General features: G+C 42.9%; 1 pseudogene; it reads right to left on the reverse strand.

Moving 5' to 3' along the window:
- Positions 1 to 5,439: 5,439 nt before the first annotated feature.
- On the reverse strand, positions 5,440 to 7,617 carry LOC121332202 (annotated as a pseudogene).
- Positions 7,618 to 19,522: the final 11,905 nt, after the last annotated feature.

The following is a 19,522-nucleotide window of genomic DNA, read 5'->3' on the forward strand; positions in this document are numbered from 1 at the left end:
AGAAATGCTGGTGGAAGCAGAATTACAGAGATCCTGCTGTATGGACCTCTGCTGGGCAAGCTTATTCCGGTCCTTTCAAGAATGCTTTGCTGCAATGGGAACAGCCTGGGCTGCAATAGCAGGTTTGCAACATAGAGAACATTACAGCAGCAGATCTTATTCCTTCCAATAAACTAATTTCAAAAGATTTCTTTTTCTGCTGATCCACCTATCACTTGCCATCGTCTCTAGAGAGCACAAATGCCTTTTTTCCTGCCTTTTTCTGAGTCTGAGAAAATGGAACTCCCACCAGATATTTCCACAGAAGCAGCCAAAGGAAGGAATAAGACAGAATGAGTGGAGGGCATCAAGAGAAACACATTTCCCAGCCATAACATCAGGCAGTGGTGTGAGAAACAATGCTCACTTTTAAAATTTCAAATGTTTATTAAACCTTAACAAAAATACAACAAAAGGACTGAATAAGGAAAAATTACAGCACTGAGAGCATGGAATAAACCACCATGTGCTCATCTACAAAATGGATGTGATGCCTTGTGAAGGCTGACCTAGAACAGAGACTAGACAGAGCTAAAAAATAAAGTAGGGATTTGTTGAGAGGTCTCAACAGATCCACCTTGGGCAGCACAACCCAAAATGGTCACAAAATGCATGACCAGTCACGGGGTCTCTCACTTTTATAAGTTTTGGTCCATTTGTTTATTGGGGTTAATTGTGCAGTTACAGCTTTAGCCCATGAAGTCCCATCCTGCTTCTTTTCCTCTCTTCAGCCCACGTTGTTTGTGCACTTGGGCCTGAGACAAGGACTGGCTGTCCTTGGTCCCCAGCTAGAGAAGCTCACCATCCCCTAACATGAAACCTAGACTAACACACTAAAGCAGAACAGAATCTGAAAAATATAAAAGTTAAAACCTGAGGCATCAGATGCCCCACCTTTTATACCTCTAGCTCCTCCTAAAGTCTTATCAGTCGACTCCTTCCTTGCTGTCCAGGGGTGGGGATCACTTTTTTACACCTTGATTTGAGGTCAGGTGTTACCATAGCAACAGCCCAACCCTCCCCAAATGCCCCTGTGTGCCCAAGGCCATCCCATGATAACAATGCAAGGGGAAGGACACACTGCAGCAGCACAACTACACATCTACAAAACTTCTCTTAACATACACATAATGTTCACCCCTTAACTGTGAGAGCAAACATCCCATTACTCATCTATAACAGTGTGAGCCAAAAAACAATGAGAGTCCTCTCTTCTGAGAACACAGCTTGCTCAGCTTGGAGTTTGTTATCCCTTCATCCCACCTTCCCAAACTGGGAACTGTTCCCTCCACACAGGCCCCTAGCACCTTTCTCTGCCCTTACACCCCGACCTTTTCCAAACAAGAGCCCAAACCCCTCCTCTTGTTGCACTCTACCCATCCCAATGAACATCATCAAGTTCCTATCTGAATTAATTAAATCTGCTTTGTTTCTCTACATTCTGCAGGAATAGACACTCCCTACAGCTGAAGAGTGGCAGCAGAGCGACAGGGAAGCCCTTTGGCCACATCAGATCCCCAGAGTCAGTGACAGCAGCACCTGATCAGAGCCTCCCAGCACAGATTTGACTAGCAGAGAGCAGATCTTTTCAGTGTCCGTCAGCTTTAATGTTCCAGTTGACTCATCTTCAAAGGCAAGACATGATCCGAGCCAATTTGCATACAAACTTTCTCATCAACCGTCTGCATTTATCCTCAGCCTCTTAATGCCATGTTTCAGTGTTAAGACATTTTGTTTAATTCCATCTCTAGCTACAGCTGTTCTAGGATTCTGATTTTTCTCACAAGTAATCCTGGTTTTCACCTAACAGCCTAGAGTTCTATCAAAAAAAAAAAAAAAAGGTGGATTATCAGCTCAACTAACTGCTTATTTTTTAATACAGCATTCTAAAACATAAGTGATAACTGTGGGGCTATAAATATATATATATATATATATATACCTAAGGAGTAAGTAACGTCATATCACTTGAATTTTTCTTAACTTAGCAACATACAGTAAAAATACATTATTCATATAGTAGGTTGTCTTGTGTCTTGATACACCTTTTTATTTCATTAGCAATTAATTCCACTCAATGGCAGGAAGACAATTTTCATAAACTGATCATTTCAGTGAGGATTTCTCAGTTAATTAATGGGGCTTAGCAGTCTCTATGTAATAAAATTTGAAAAATTGAATGTCAAACACAAAGGTGTACTTTTCCTGTGCCTTGCGTAAGCTTCTAAAACCATATGCAATCCCACTTAACAATGCCTGGTTTCCCTCTCTCTGGTGCCCATTTCAAGGCCTTCCAGGGAAGCACCATGCAATTCCCAAATCCAAGTCCACATACAGAGCCCCTTGAGGGTGGGTGGACTAGGTAAATAGATCTCTTCACAGCAGCACTAATCCCTTTCCAGCAATAAATTCCCCTTCTTTACTTCCAGCCCCCACAGGGCTGTGTCTGCACCATTTAAATGCAGCCGAATTTTGGTCTCCAGCAAGGGCACAATCTACACCCAGCCCCTCACATGGGGCAACTAAAGGGAAGAAAAGGAAGAACATGTACAGAAAGTCATAAGTGGGTGGGACGCATTTTCATTTTGCTGCCAGTTTGTCGTAGACGGGTAGAAGAATTATGAAATAAAAGCCTTATGAAATCAGGCCTCACTCTGCTAAAATTGCCAAAGCTGGCCTGGCATTTCTTCTAAGTGCAGCTCACAAGCAATTTGCAAGTTCCCATGTGAAGCTTTTTTTGCAAATGAGAAGTTCCTTTAACACAAGAATCTATTCTGAGGGTGAAAAACAAATGCACCTGTGAAACAATAAGATTTGTCCCATGAGACAAAGGAAAAACATAAACACATCTAGAGTGAGAGAAAATTTGATATATATATACAACAGCCCTTACTGGCCAATTAACTGAGCTTCACTGTACTGCTGACCAATTAGGTTTACCATAGTCCCTTCTGATATTTCCTACAAATGTGCGCTCTGTGAATAAAGAATTGGCTTTGTGCATGAAGAAAATGGAGTCTTGGCTGATTTATTCCAACACACGGTGGCCCTGAAGATGTGATGGACACGAGACCAACAGCCTGTCGCGAAAGAAGAAGGTGAAACAAGCCAAGCTGACCGCAGGACTGGGCAGCAAGACGGGATTTAGAGATGGAATATACAAAGTGGCAAAAGGAAGACTGCAGCCAGCCACAAGCCAGCTGCAGGATCAGCATGAACACAAATCCAAGCAACGAATTTACAAAGTAGCAAAAGGCTACGGCTATTGTCAGCCGCGGGATTGGCGCAGAACAAGCAAAGACAAGAGCTGGCTGTGAAGCGGAACGTGGGCGGGAGCACACGGGGCCACAGACGGCGTGGAACGCACAGAGACGAACACAACCGGCGGGAGAACGCGCGCACGCGGGAGAACAGAACCGCGAGTCACAGAACGCAGACGCGGCCGAAGGAGAGTCGCAGAAGGTGAGGCAGCCTAAGAGTTGTTGAGAAGGGCCCAGCAAGTCGCGGGGACAACAGCCTCAAGAACAGTGGTGAGTGAGCGGCCAAGAACCGGAAAGTATGTCTGCTAAGGTAAGGGAAACAAGTCTCAGAATAGAACTGTGAGAAACGACTGCTCACTTTTTAAAATTTTATTAAACTCTAACAAAAACTATGACAAAAGGACTAAATAAGGAAAAATTACAGCGCTGGGAGCCCCCGTGACTACCAGCCACGTCCTCTTCTTCACAACGGATGCTCTGCCTTTTATACTTCTAGCTCCTCCTAAATTCTTGTCAGTCGAGTGGTAGAGATCACTTTACATCTTGGCCGGAGGTCAGGTGTTACTATAGTACCAGGTAAGGTGTTACTATAGTACCAAGCCAACCCTCCCAAGCGCCCCGTCTACCAAGGCCATCCCATGATAATGATGCAGGGGAGCAGGACACATTACAGTAACATAACCATACATCTACAAAAACTTCTCTTACCATACACCTAATGTTCACCCCTTATCTGTGAGAACCAGCCATCTCATTACTCATCTGTAACAGAACCATGACATGGAAATGGCACACGGGAGCAGCAATCATGTGGAAACATGAGTGCCATGGAAAGAACACCAAACTGTGAGTCAAAAGAGGCAAAATGTTGGGAAAAGAGAGAGAAAGTATGGTAAGTATGTGCTGATACCTTTGTTACTGTGTTGTGTGGTCCAGGGGCCGGTCCCTGATTTGGCTAATGTATTTAGTGGAGCCTGAGCCTACACTCTGGTTCCAGGACAGTGCCTGTATGTGTGTCCCTGTGTGCGGATGTTCCGGAGTACACGGCCCCTGTGTCAGTTATTTTCCCTTATATCCCAGGGCCAGACACGGTGGTAGGGGTGGTGAGAGTCAAATCTCGTTGAGAAATAAAGAACCAGGAGCCTGGAACTAGAACTTAACTGTGTGCTCTTGCAAAATCACCTCTGGTTCAATTAAGTTACCCCCCCCCCACCCAGGTGGCACGGACAGGCGGCACAGGGCCAGCAAGTTGCCACTCTCTGGGAACTGTGGTGACTGCAGGGGGTAGCGTGGCAGCCATCTGAGTAGGTCTCGTCCTCCAGCAGAACTTGTAAACTGCAGGACCAGCAGAGGCCAGACAGTATTTTTGTAGCAAAGCTTCTTTCTGGCCCCAGCGGCTCCCCTGGGGCTTGGCCCCTCGGTCAGCGGTCCCCCATGGAACTCGCAGACTCCAAAGCAGAAGAGGAGAGCCATGGGCACTTTGTGCCTTTCTAGTATTTTCTACATTTGTCTTTTGGTGTTTTTCCCTTACAGCGTGCAGTTTTTAGGGTTTGTTTTTTATTGCCTTTTCCCCTCCTCTTTTTCAACTGCAAGTGTTTTAGGGGGGAGAACAGAGATGCAGTGGCACAGGATGGAGCCCTGGAGTTTTCCATTCCATAGCTGGCAGCAGTGGTGGCACAGGGTGGCTCAGCACCCCCACCACCACACACCATTTTGGGGAAGTGCCTGCCCATCACTTAGGACTGGCTGATCTATATTTAATTGCTGTTCATCCAAGAGACCTGTTGTAGATATGGGGCAGCACGGCAGGCCTCCCCCCACCCTGCCCCGGCATGCTGCTTGGCCACTGCAGCTCTGCTCCTTTTTTGGGGTTTTTTTTGTTTTGTTTTGGTTTGGTTTTTTGCTTGTTTTTTCGTTTTTGGGGTTTTTTTAATGAGACACAAACTGTGTCTCATTGAAACTGTAAAGGAAAACAATACGCAGGAATAAAAGCTCCAGATTCATAGCACTTATTAATTATGAAGCTGTTGCTGATCTTGGAAAAGCATTTGACCAAATATTCAGCCTTAAATTCTGAGGGAAAGGGAGGGAACAGCCATGACCTACCAAGTAATTGCACACTACAGCACATAAAACTGTACTACTTGATATATATTTCCATGAACTTTTTGTGAAACTCTGATTGGAGAGTTTCATTGACGAATCTTTTGTCCTTTTTTGTTTCATCTATCCCCTTGGCACAGTTCTTGAAGACAATGTCATCATTCCACCTCCTTTTAACTTTGACATTTTCCTGAGACTGTGCTGGCCCAGTAAGGTTCAGCAGTTTGTTACCATTCAGGATGTTCTCCATCTGAATTATTTCTTCTTCTGCCTTTTGCTCTTGTTCCTTTCAAGCTTGTTCTTCAGCTCATTCTCTCTTGATTTTTTTCCAGTTCAGCCAGAAGAGCTGCAGTGTCATCAGCATCACTGTCTGCCAAGTCCGCATCTTCATCATCTTCATCACTTCATCAGTAAGAGGATCATCTGCATCAAGATTTTCCGCAGGAGTTTGGTCTAGACGAGGCTTCTTAGACACAGAAGATGATGTTGTGTCTTCTCTGGTTGGTCAGTCTCTGTTCTTTTCTCTTGCAGCAACTCGTTCTCTCCCCTCTTCTGTTGGCTCCCTGGCTTCATACTGGCTGTTGTATGGTCTCTTCCTCTCATCTAACTGCATGATTTCTTTGATGTGGAAAAGTCAAGCCTCTTCAGCATTTAGAGTCTTTTTTAGTTTTTCTTGCTTCTTTTTCTCTTCACCTTCTCTTTCGGAATTTGAGCTTTTCCTGTGCTTCTTTTTTTTCTCTTTCTGTTTCTCTTGGTGGACCTCCATCAGTGTTTTGGGTTTGTCACGTGTTCTTCCTCCTCAGGCTGCTCTTCCATTAAACTTGCCTCTCCATTAGCAATTTCTTTCCCACCTTCTCCTGTACAGTAGGAGTACTTGACAAAGGAGTGGCAGGCACTTGTAACCCACTTGCCTTCTTTCCAGTACGAACCCCAAATGCATGTATGGTTGTTGATCTTCACATCCTCTTCATACTTAGAACAAGCAATACCTTTCTCCTGTCCTTTGATGACTGTTCCACACCTAGAATACTCCACATAATCTTCTGTTTGAGCGAACAGCAGTTCACCTGGGAGGACATCTAAATGTCCTTGTCCTCCATACTTCTCCAGGATGCTTTCTTTCTGCTGAGCCTTGAAATCTTCTTTTTTCACTTTGAAAGATTTATTTTAAAAGCTCTAATTTTGTAGGGTCCGCTTGAAGATGAACTTGAGAGCCTTTGTCATAAGCCTCCCAGGCAAACAGCTGAGTCAATGCCAAGGAAATGGCACCACCTGTGCAGCAAATGAAGTTCTCACCTGCATAACCAACTTCATCTGGATTCTTGCCTGTGTTGGCATAAGGGTTCTCCCTCATTGCTCTTGTTTTGGGATCATAATAAGTAGAGTTTGGATCTAAGTTCCTCAAGTATTTAGCACTATCTTCCCAAATACATAAATTTCAGACTGTGATGCATCTTTTAGAGTCAAAGTTTTGCCCAGGCATATCAATGTCATTTGTATATTTGTCTTCATCTTCACTGTTATTAATCTCTTTCTGTCTGTGAATTTGATTCCTCTTCTCCCCACTGGTGTTTTCTTGCTCCTGCTTCCCCGATGCCAACTCCTCCTGAAGCTTCTGTGCTTTCAGTGCACATTTGGCCAAATCAGCCTTGGAATATTCCTCAACAATTTTCATGTGCTCCTCTGGGTCATAACCATTCCACCGGTCTCGCTTCCCATTGTAATCAAACATCAGCTGAGGCTGCACATGTTCATCTGGGGCAGTATTCATGTATTTTGCTCCAGCTTTCCTGGGTCTCTCCATGCAGTCTTTCTTTTTGTGTGTCAGTGCCCTGCAGTTCTCACAGGCTGCTTTGCCATACCTCATGGCCACAGCATGATCCTCGTCTGAACCTCAAAGAACTCCTCGTTTGTACCAATCTCCAAAGGAGTCAAACTGTTTCTGCTTCTCTGGCTGAGGTCTCTGATGCTTTAGTGCGCGTCCCTTAGAAGGATCTATGTACCATACTGAGGAGTACTGAGGAGATGTACTGAGGAATATGAGGGTTGATATCTTTTCCTTAGTCATCCACTTCAGCAGGTGCATTTCCTAGTTTTCTCTGCTCTTCTAATTCTTTTTCCTTCAGTCTTCCCTCATCATCTTCTTTGGTTCCTCCAGGCTCACATCATTTGCCCCTCCTGCAGTGGGGGCTTTCACTACCACACCTGAGGCCATTTTGGGTTTTTCCTGCCAACCCACAGGGCCGCCTCACAATGCCCACTCCCCGTGCGCCTGCGGCTCTCCTCTTCTCCTAAGATTATTTGCAGCAATTAATCTTAAGTCCTTAACTAAGTCCTATAACCTTGAACTTTATCTACAGGAGTTCTTTAAAGTTTAAAAATCATTAGCTCACAAAAAAATTTTTTTACTGCTGAAGCAGACAAAGTCAGAATAGGAGCTGACACTCTGTGGGACAGGGAATTGGCAGCAGTCCCATTCAATGGTGGCTCAGCCCTCCTGCAGTGCCAGCTGTGGTTCTGTTGGAGCAGTGATCCTGTAGAAGGGTGGAGTTTTCCTCTGAAGGTCCAGTGGAGGCCTAGAAGGGTCTGGTCTTCCTCTGGGAAATCCAGTGGGAAAAGCCCGACTGTGGCGTTCCAAATCTCAGATTATATCCAAGTAGGAATACTTGGCTCCTCCCCCTGGGCAGAGCATCTCCCAGTGGGATTATGTCATTTTTATCACTCATGCAGGGACACTCAATGGCCCATGAACAGAAGAGACCTCCTGGAGTGAGGATGGGCTGTGGAAGAGATAAAGAAAACTGCCCCACCTGGTTTTAACAGGTGGCCCATCAACAGAGGATATCCCCCTGGAGTTATGAGGGATGGGTCATGGAAGAGACAAAGAACACTTCCCCACCTGGCTTTAACAGATGGTGACAGAATACTTCTGGTTACATCTTGCATTACAATCTATGACAGTTAAATATTACTTTTCTACATTGCAAGATATGTAGTTGTTTTCTTTTAAGAGATAAAATGACTCCAAATAAAACAGCTGTGATGAAGCACTGACAAACACCTGTTTGTGGATAAAGAAGATACAGTGTGTTCACCCTTGATTTTGTCAAAGATTCTATGGCTCTGCTGTTTTATCTTTAGATGACACAGAAGAGTCAATGATGATTCTACATTACTGTTACTGATCGTAAGATGTTTTAGTGTTTTCCTTTGTTTCATTTTTCTGTCACAGGAACATGACTGTTTAGAAAGGTGCTGTCTCAACTTCCTAAGACGGTTACTGCTGATATATTGATTACATGAAGTGAATTTACTGATTTGATAACAGGCATTATTCATAAGATGTTATTACTGTACTTATAGCCAGCTTCCTATATGCTTTAACATCTTTGTGTAGTTATCTAAAAGGCACGTGTCATTTCAGGAGCCTTCTTTCTTGTTCTCTAGCTGTTTATGTGTCTCTTAGTCAGGTTAGCTCTCTGGCTAGTCCCTGCACTGGCTCTATGGTTTGACCCAATGCTGTTTCATAATTTTAAGTATTTTTCAGAACTCCAAGAAAAGATTCTTGAGCTTCGTTGAAAGCCTCCTCCAGACTGTTAGTCTTGTGGTTTTTCCCAGTTATTATCACAGAAGCACTCCAGCAGTTTGCTGTGTTTGAAGCATCTCTATCCTGAAGGAAACTTCAGAATTATCCAACTACTAGATGGTTTGATTAGTCTTTAACCCCAAGGCCTTTACTCATAACTGCTATTCTTAAGAGCCTTGTTTTAAAATATGTTTAGGGAATTCCCTCCCAGCTGGAGCTTGGGTGGTGGCCAGGTCTTGGTTCTACCTGGATGGAGAATTTGCCAATAAACCCAGATGTTTTCTGCATCAAAACTAGATTCAGGTCACTTTGACTTGGCAATTTGACCCTTTATATATGACAGCTGAACCTATTTTTAGTGTGAGCTTGGGAATTATTATCTGGAAATAATTATCCAAGGCCTCACTAAATTGAGGTTTGTCAGCTGTTCACAGACTCTGGGATGATGGTACAGTATTTCAGAGATTCCTAATTACCCAGTTTCACATGTATTATTGATTATGTGTACTGTCTGAAATATTCTTAATTGTTGTACCTGACTTATTCCTGATTGCTGTCAGTTTCTTGTTCGTTACATGTATTGTTTTGCCTTGATGTTTCTTCATGCTCATAACCAAAGACATGCATCTCCTTTTAAAAAAACAAAAAGAAGGGGAATTTAGAGCCTTAAGGACATCCAAATAATGTAATATGATCATCAAATCTAAATCCCAATTGAGTGTGCCACAGCAAAACCTAATTGATTCATTGACTTCAAGAGAGGGTGTGCTTGTGTTTTATAATCAGCAGGTTCAAAGCAGTCACCTGTTCATTCCATCAGACACTGATCACCTCTGAGAAAATGAGTCCCAGTGGAAAGAGAAATAACCTCATCACCTCGCAGCCCTCATGGCCAGAACAGGAACAGAAGTAGGACTGCCAAGACATAGCTGTGTCTGGAAACTTGCAGAAGCAATTTGCCAACAAAAGCCTCATGTCATCATCATGGTACAGTGCTCCTACTAACCTTCTTCAGTTATTCCCTGTTCCAGGACCCAGGAGGACATTCAGTGATGTCAAAGATCAACATTTCCATCTAATGGACTTTCTCCTGAGTCTCAGCTATTTGGACTTTAAAACAATGGTCATTTATTTCCATTTCCCTCAGAGACATTGGACATTGTTCTTTTGTTTTCTCATGCTGTGAAACCCTGTCAATGACATGATAGAATTTGGTACATTTTGTTAATTGTAATTGGTCTTTTATGTGTCTTATCCCATATCTAATAGGTAACCTTCATGAGATCATACCCTCACAAGAGTGAGCTGTTTTAACATCAGAACATATGAGCCTTTTTTTAAATTAACCAAAAGGGTGAGATGTCATAGACAGATAGAAGAATTATGAAATAAAAGCCTTATGAAATCAGGCCTCACTCTGCTAAAATTGCCAAAGCTGGCCTGGCATTTCTTCTAAGTGCAGCTCACAAGCAATTTGCAAGTTCCCATGTGAAGCTATTTTGCAAATGAGAAGTTCCTTTAACACAAGAATCTATTCTGAAGGTGAAAAACAAATGCACCTGTGTAAACAATAAGATTTGTCCCATGAGAACCCACAAAGGAAAAACGTAAACATATCTAGAGTGAGAGAAAATTTGATATATATACACAACAGCCCTTACTGACCAATGAACTGAGTTTCACTGTACTGACCAGTGCTGATATTTCCTACAAATATGAGCTTTGTGAATAAAGAATTGGCTTTCTGCATATAGAAAAGGAGTCTTGGCTGATTTATTCCAACACCAGTTCACACTGTCAGATACAAAGTGATTTTGAAAGCAGTAGAAAAGCAATGTAATAACAGTGTCCTCAGCGTGGCTCCCAAATCCATTCCTGGCAGCCCCACGGGCTCTGCACATTGATCATTGCAGCCAAGGCTGCACTTAGCTCCAGACTGAACACCAACAGGAGGCAGGGTGGTAAATAATGCATTTCCCCGGGGCTTTTGTCTGAATATGTGATCATTTCATGCATTTCATACCCTGAGAAACAGCCACCCACACAGCAAACTGCATCTGCACTCTCCCTGCATCACCTGGGGAGCCTCAGAGAGCCAGCATCAGTCAGGGGGACAAGAACCTTGCTGCCCCAGCAGCAGCACAGTCCGAGGTGTCCCTGCTGGGCTCTGGGCACTGCTGGCTCCCAGTCCTTGTGTTTATTTCCAGATCCACAAGCAGGAGTCATGGTCACTCTGCTGTGGCACCACAAGCAATGTTAGCTCAACGTGTTCAACATAAACAAGGCCTTCTCACCTTTTTAAAGCACGCTCCAACTCTCTTCATGCACCTCTTCTTCCCCAAGGACAGCCTCTCTACAAATCCTCAGACAGTTTTTTTTTAATTTGATTTTAGTATCAAGGCCCAACACTGAATTTTTTATCAGCATTTGCCAAGCCAGGTGCACGTGTCAGCTGGCACTGGCTTTCATGCTGCCAAAGAACCACAAGCAGCAGTCAGAGGGGTGATATCAACTGCTCCTGGACAGCTCTCATGGGGATATTCACCAGTTCAATCTCACATTTCAGAGCAGAGGGGAAACATATCCATTTTAAAGTGTGATCACTAGAAACTGGCTGGAAAAACTGGCATTGCACCCCCTGCATTCATGTTATTAGTATTTGCTGTATTCATAAAAGAAAAAAGGTATTTTCCTTGCCAGGACGGCAAATGCATCTGGAATTTACAAATCCACACATTCTCTCTCCTTCTTAAAACTTGGGCATTTAAACCAACTATTTCTGGTGGTAAAACATGCTACAATTGCTCAATAGATATATTTCAAAATCTGACAATGTATAATCATTTTTGTATATATATATATATGAATAAATATTTTCAGTTCTAAGATTTAATAGCTATATGGTTTTGGTCTTGACCCTTACTCACTACCAAAAGAAATATGTTATCAAACCTTTGGCCACAGATATTACTTTGAAGATGGACCTGCAATGAATTTATTACATATAAAATACCAAAGTCTAGCATTGTTTAATAACTTCTTGTGATCCAAACTTTTACTGATGGTATCAGCAATCCAAGTGCCCCAGAATATGCAGGACTTGACCTTCTTGTTATATTCCAGCACCTGAACAGTTGTGTTGGATTTTTATTTTGTTATTTTTTAAGGCTCTCAAGCTCATTTACAGAGTCTCACGCAGTATCTGGAAGCAGAAAGCAGCACAAGTTGAGTTCTCTTCCTCTGCAGTGATGGGTTGAGTAAAGGTGACTTTCAGAAATAGTAAAATGAGCTCTGAATGTTTTATTAGCAGAAGCAGGAACTACTGTGAGATAGTTTTAGATGAGCATGGAAGTCAGCTGCTCATACTGTATTTTGTATAGTTTTGTTCCCTTTGCATGCTCATATTCTTAAGCAGATCTTCACCTGCTGGAAGAGATCCAGGTAAGGCACTGGAATCTAATTCATGTTACAGTGAAAAAACATGAGAAAATGTCATATTCCTGGTGACTTTTGGGCACATCAGCACTGGGTAACATCATTTGATGCCGTATGATCCAAAAGGAGCAATACAGTCATTGGGACAACAGCTTTTTTCCCCTAAGACACTTACATTGTTGTGTAGCAGACCTGAAAAACTAACTGCTGGTACATTAGAAATAGAAATAGAAATAGATGTAAAAAACAGCTAAACATTTCAAAAACAAAGTAATATTTTAACAAGTCATAACAGCAAGACTCAATTCTGAAGCTTCTTAGGGTAAAGTGAATACTTTAATATTTAACAGGTGCTCATTTTGGGACACTTTGTAGACCTTGGGAGTGGTTTATTTGTTAGAGATCTGAAGCAAAGTAGCATCAGAGCTCATGGATAAGAATCTGCATTGTGTTCATGCTATACTTTAATCCTTAATGACAGATAGTTAATGATAAGAACTTATAATAACCAGAATAAAGGAGCCTCTAAAATATAACCTATTCCAAATCATAAAGTACAAAGCATACACAGGAATTAAAATCAAATTTAAAACCAGAACAAAACAGAACAAACAAACAAACAAAAAAAAAAAACAAAAAAACCAAAAAAAACACCAAAACCCCTCCAAAACCAAATTTGGTCCCTTTTCAAGCTAATAACCAACCAAAACAAAAATTAAAAATCTAGTTGCCCTTGACTTTCCGCATCCCCTGTTTGACATTCAGCACATTTTCAGTTAAGCTTGGACCAAATCTGGGTGAGTAAGAAGGGCAAGCTCCTCTGTCCACCTTGTGCTGCAAAGTAATGAAAGCAAGAGTGGCAGAGACACATCTCCAGTGCTTGTGTTTGTACCATTCAATTGTTTCTATTTGTTTTCTGATAAAAGTCAATTGTCCTTTTAAGTACTAAGGAACAAAAAAGTGTCTGTCCTAACTACAAATCACCAGCTCAGGCAGCCTGTGCCTTCCTTCCCCTTCAATTCCCTTCTCTTTTCCCAGCTACTTCATCATCATTTCCCTCTGCAGACAGCTGTACTGGCTCTGGCTCACTTCTACCTTAGAGTGCTCAATTCACAACTGCTCCTTTATAATCTTACCAGCAATTTTGGGAACATTGTGTTCTGTCCCAAGCCTACACAAAGGCTGACCAGAAATTGTTGCAGTCTGAGGGCTGCAGCATCCCAGCCCCTCTGAGTTGATTTTGGTATCTCTTGATCAGTTTGTGCCACCCTGTTTGCTCTTCCCACTGCACTAAACACCTGCCCAGGCTGCCCAAGTTTTACCCCAAACCCCAGAACAACCTTTTTGTTTGCAAACCTCTGGATCTGCTCCTCCTCCTTTGCTTTGCTCTGTTCCTTCTGTCCCCAAGCCTGCCTCGCATTTCTCTGCAAAGGAATTGCACAAGGCACCTGACCGCCCTGGTTTCCACCTCTCCACATCATTTATCACAGGGCTCCTCTCTCCTAGCACGTGAACTCCTCTGCTCTTCGGGTTTTCAACTAATTGCCAGACTGCTTATCCTACTGCACATTTATTCCCACAGGGCAAAACTGTTAAACTAAAGAATAGGTTATACCCTTACTTTAACCATTAATAAATAGTTTATAAAAATACATGTCTCGTTTCAGGAGTGGTGCCAGTCTGTCAGGAAACCTGGAGGATGCTGATTTTTTTTTGTCATGTTTCATATAAAATCTGTCTGTATTTGCATCATTCCCTGTGCAAGTTCTTTTCTGTCACTGGTTTCTGCATCTCATGGCAGTTCCTCTGGGGCAGGAGCCTTCCCAGGGCCTTATTCTGCCTTCCCCAGCCCAAGCTGGGGTTGCACAAGGATTTTATGAGCTCCAAGGTTCCTCCCCAAGCATTTTGATCTCCAGTCTGCATCTCTTCCTTACTACCATGAAAAAGTTCACAGCTTCAGTGGGGAACTTTGCACCTCTGCTTATTTATAAAATTTTAACCACCTTCAGAGGCTCTGCAGATTCACAAACACTTCATAAATAAACTAGTAATAAAGTGGAGAGATACTGACTTGTGCATTCACTGGTAAAACACAAACCATGAATTATGGGGTTTTGTACTTCAAGGTGAATGAAGTATTTCTTGTTAGTACACAATGGTGTCAGAGAGATAAAATCAATGTTGGGTCACAATTACATTTTGGGCTACTGCCATGCTGCCTTTTCTTCACTTGTACTTTTGGTTCAGGTGAACAAAGGCACGGCTGGATTCTCATTCTTGCCTGCACTAACAGCACTGCAGGGCTGTCTTCTCTGCCCTCTATCAAAAGCCTCTTTTAGAAACCTTCCTGAGAGTAAATGACGAATACTTCATTTCAGTGTAAAAAATAACAACTAAATCATAAAACTGCCAACCTTTATGAGGGTTACACTGACCAGCAATCTTTTAAATAGTCAATAAACTACTCTGCAGTGTGGAGCTTACTTTCATTTCCCTTTTCTTTGCTCCTTCCTCTGACATCTGATGCACACACCGAGCTCTGCCAATACAGGATGTGGATTCTGCACCAAAAAAACAGATTTTAAGCCTGTTCCCCCACAGGGCCATGGATACCCCTCACCTTAGGAACAGCTATATCCATGTTTCATGCACGTGGATACAGGTGGATCTGATCATCCAAACGTAGGATTTCCAGCACCAAGTGCAACACCCATGTCAAAGAGTGGACCTACAACATCCAAAAGGGTTTTAACCATTCTGACATGCAGATTTACTGTTATTGCTGGTGGTAGTAGTGTTACCTTATTTTAAATGCTGTGCATGACATAATTCACTATTTGTTTCTATATATTTAGATGTATTTATAGTTCTGTATCTCCAGGGACACATTTGTTACTATTTGTTAGTAATCCATTGGCCATCCTTAATTCTGAAAGTGACATTAGCCTTTATAACAAATTCATTCAAGGACCCATGGAAATAAACCCTGAGACTCTACATTCACTGTCAGGTGCTCTAAGGTCTTTGAAAGGTCAACACAAAATAAATGGCATAATTAGATATAAATTTAATTAAGGAGTCAGAGAATGAGAGGGAAATGAAGACTGAGATGAAATTTTCCATTCTACATCCTTAAAAATTGGCATCAGGAAGATTGAATGCATTTAGAGGAAATACTGGATTTTCAATAACAATCTCGGACCAAATTTATTTCTTACCATATATACAGATGTTTTTAAAAAAATATACAGCAGGCACTGACAGAACAACTCACCATCTTCCTCAAAGATCTGCAAGCAGGTGAATAAATAAGAAACTAAACCTGGCCCCAGAGCCCAAGAGCACCTTTTGTTCCAGAGAATAGGAAGTTGGCAAGCTAAAAATCAGAAAAACAGCCTCTGAGAATTTGGGCATGACATAAAATTCCTACAGAATCCTTTCCTGCCATGGCAGTTATAGAAAGAGAGCCTCTTCATTCCAGGTTTCATTCCTTTACATGACAGGTAAAAGAACAGGACTTCTGCCTTTGGGTCTTCAGGCTGCTGTGAAATATTTGTTACTGATGTGCTTCATCTGTATTAATAATTTAAAATTATTTTTCCTCTTGACAGATTTTATGCCTAAAGAACAAAAACATTTGATTTAAAAGTCTAGAAAATATTATTCAAAAAAAATTTACATGTCCCATAAATGCCAGCTGAAAAGTTCTACAGTAAATATATATTTTTTAAATTTCCCCCTTTCATTGAAATAGCTTTCAGCAAGGAGGAAATTCTTTTGTTAGTAATTCTACAATAAATCCAAACTCAGAAAATATTTAAAACCTGACAAAGATCTGTTTGCTTGAGGTTTTTTTCAGAAAATTTGAAAACTTTTTCTTCAGAGGACTCTTCCTATCACATTTCAGAACCCAGGGAGCTGTGAAAGCACGAGATGCTTCCCACCAACCTCCAGAGCCTCTTTCCCTGACCTCTTTTGCTCTCAGCAGCAGGCACAGTTTTACTCAGCCGGTTCCACCACACCATGGAGACTCCAACAAGGAATTCCCTGGGCCTGGTGTAATCACTTTTCCAGCAGTGCCAGGGCACTGGCAATGCCCAGCACGGGGCAGGAACAGCTGGCCCGAGGTGACGCGAGGGCAGAAAGCTCTGCAGACTCCACAGCGGTGAAGAAATCTCACTGCTTCCAGATTTTCAATGCAAAAAAAAAGACTTTCCTGTTCCCATAATCAATTTTGCTCATTCTGAGGTGTATCATGTACAACTAATTGTATAATCCAGTGGACATTTATTTCATTACCACCTTTTCCACAAAACAGAAAATTGACATAGTGAACAGTATCCCCCAAACATGTCGCTATGAACACATAAAAATTCTCAGTCAAAAGTGATCTCATTATAGCAAGAAAATTTATTTTGCCTTACAAAAATTGGCTACCAGACCGCAGCTTCCACTCAGCCCCAAGGATCCCAAAGCAAACCCCAGGAGATGGGAAGCTGAGCAGAGGTCTGTCACTGCGCTGACGGCAGCTTTATAATGAAGTCCCTCGACTGGAGAAAATGTAAAATAATCCAAGAATAGAATTATCTGTGGTTTTTTTCCTTATCTGTAAATTGGGCAACAGCCACTGTGGACAGCAACTCTGTGCAACTCCATCCATAAGGAACACCATTCCAAACTTTACCTAAATGTGCTTGAGCTCCCCATCAGTCACACTCCCCATTTCTGTAGACTGGGAAAAATAGAGAAGATAGCAGAATTCAGACTGGAACCACTCAGGTTCACACAGGCTCTGTCTTGGTCTCTCCTGTTCTGTGATGTCCCAAGAAGGACAAACTAACCCAAAGTCAATAGATAAGAGCAGCAGGAATACTGAATAGTTTTTATTTTAGTTCCAGCTCTCCCAAATGGCATCCATAAGCAAACTCCTATGTGTTAAATAATTTATTTGTGGCAAGTTTTCTTTAATACAAATCTGTTTTACCAAAACAGAAAAGCAGATGTTACCAGAAGAAACAACTAATAATGTAAACTACCCACAGTATCCCCATGACACAACTCAGCACTGCTGCACTGGCTGTGCAAATATGAGTCTGGCCCGAGTCCCACTGCACAGCCAGGTTCCACTCAGCTGCACAGCTGAAAGAGCAAAACAGGAAAGTCTAAAAGCTGAAAAACACATAGGAAAAAAGGTAAAAAATGACCCTCATCTCCCCATGCATGTGATGCAGATTTGGAAATCAGTGGGGTGAGCAAAGCCCACACCATTCCAGTCCACTGCAGCTGGGCACAGCGAGTACTGCTGGTTCCAGAGGTTCCTGTTAGCTCTGGGGATGTTCCTGCAGGCTCTGATGCATCCTGTTGGCACCGTGTTGTCTGACCCAGAAAAAATGTTCTCTGTCTCAGAAGCAGTTGCAATTCCTACAGCAGCAAAAGGACAACACTCTCACAGAAAGGGCTCTAAATCCAAGCTGAGAGATTTCTTCAGAACTGCAAATACTGAGCAATTCCCCTGCATTCAAAGTCAGTTACTAAGGCACTTTCCAGGATTTGTGAGCTTATTTAATTGTCTGAGCATGGATAACTCAGTCAAACTTAACACCCCAAGTCTGTCAGGACGAAACTTAATAGTGATACTGTGAGTAAATGTGAGATGCCATTGAACAAATATGTCATCACCAAAATTTGCAGAATTGCTAAACATTAGGAATTCCTGAACTTTAAAGTGGAGAAAATATTTTGATATCCTAAAGTGCAGCATTACACACATACATGATTCTGGACAGGCAGAACGAGGCCATGAGGCATATAACCAAAACCCAACACACAGAAAATCAGATTTTCTGATGTGTGTACAGATTCACACCTTCATGCCATAACCAAACAACAAAGACCCCTAAAAGGAAGCCATGCAGTTTCCATTTATTGAAATTATAAACAAGGAGTGTTTCAAGGAGTCAGACATTCTGAGGGGTTGAAGAAATTTATTACAAGACAACTTCTGCAGCAGCATTCTAAGGGGTTTTAGGGTAGCAAGATACTATAGTTTTGGCAACAGGTACAGGTTTCTGTGATCCATAAGAAAACACGCCTGTAAATTCCCATAAACCCTCATTTCAATTGCCTTAGACTCCCTTAATGGTCACCCGGATTTAAGAAGAAAAGAAAATTTAAAAAGGTGATCAGTAACAGCAGGACACTTTTTGCCAGGGAGTCCACATGTTTTACATCTACCCCAAACCTCATTACAGCCCTGCATCTATCACTGCTAAACCACGGGGAAGCTGAACAGCCTAAATACTGACAGCAAAGCCGTTCTGATTGCGAGAACTTACTCTCCAGGCTACAAAACCACCCAGGGACAGGGAAGTAAAGAAGGCTCTTCAGCTCCAGCTCCATGTCCCTACAAACAGGGTCAGTGGGACCACTCCACAGCATCCTGCAGAACAAATGAGCGCGTGTGTGACAGATACTGCCAATGGAACTTGGATCATGAAAAACCAAAAACTGCTGACAGGACATTCAGAAAACAACATTCTTTACCTAAAAAGCTAATGATGCTTTTCATAGAGGTAAACGACTAGTTATGAAAGCTCATAGTCATCAGTACCTGCTGCAGTCCCGTTCCCCCTATATCCAGCACTAGGGCACTTATCACGCACAGTGAAAAACGTCCCCAAGACCACTGGTAACAAGTAGATGTTACTACTGTAAAGTGGGTTTAGCTCTCGCTTGGACTACATGACTACATCCTCCTCCTAGCCCCATCCAGCCCCATGGAATTATACCCTCCGCAATGCCCCGTCCATCCCCGTGAGTTTACTCCAGGCAGTCCCTCCCTTCCAGCCCCAGTGCTGGGCTGGACTCGGCTTTCCGGAGCCGCTATCCGCCTCCAGCTCCGCATGCAGGCAGCGAATCCCCGCAGCAGCCCCGCTACCGCCGCTCGCCGCTGCCGGGCGCTGCCGCAGGAGGGATGAGCGGCGGGGTCAGCCCCGGCATGTGCGGCCCCGGGCCCCCCCGCGCTGCCCCCGGCATGTGCGGCCCTGCCCGCGGGGCGGGGGTCACCCGCCCCCCGGCCCCCAGCCCGGGGCCGCCGGCT

Source organism: Onychostruthus taczanowskii, unplaced genomic scaffold (genome assembly GCF_017590055.1).
Source record: "Onychostruthus taczanowskii isolate IOZ18803 unplaced genomic scaffold, ASM1759005v1 scaffold139, whole genome shotgun sequence".
Taxonomy (NCBI): Eukaryota; Metazoa; Chordata; class Aves; order Passeriformes; family Passeridae; genus Onychostruthus; species Onychostruthus taczanowskii.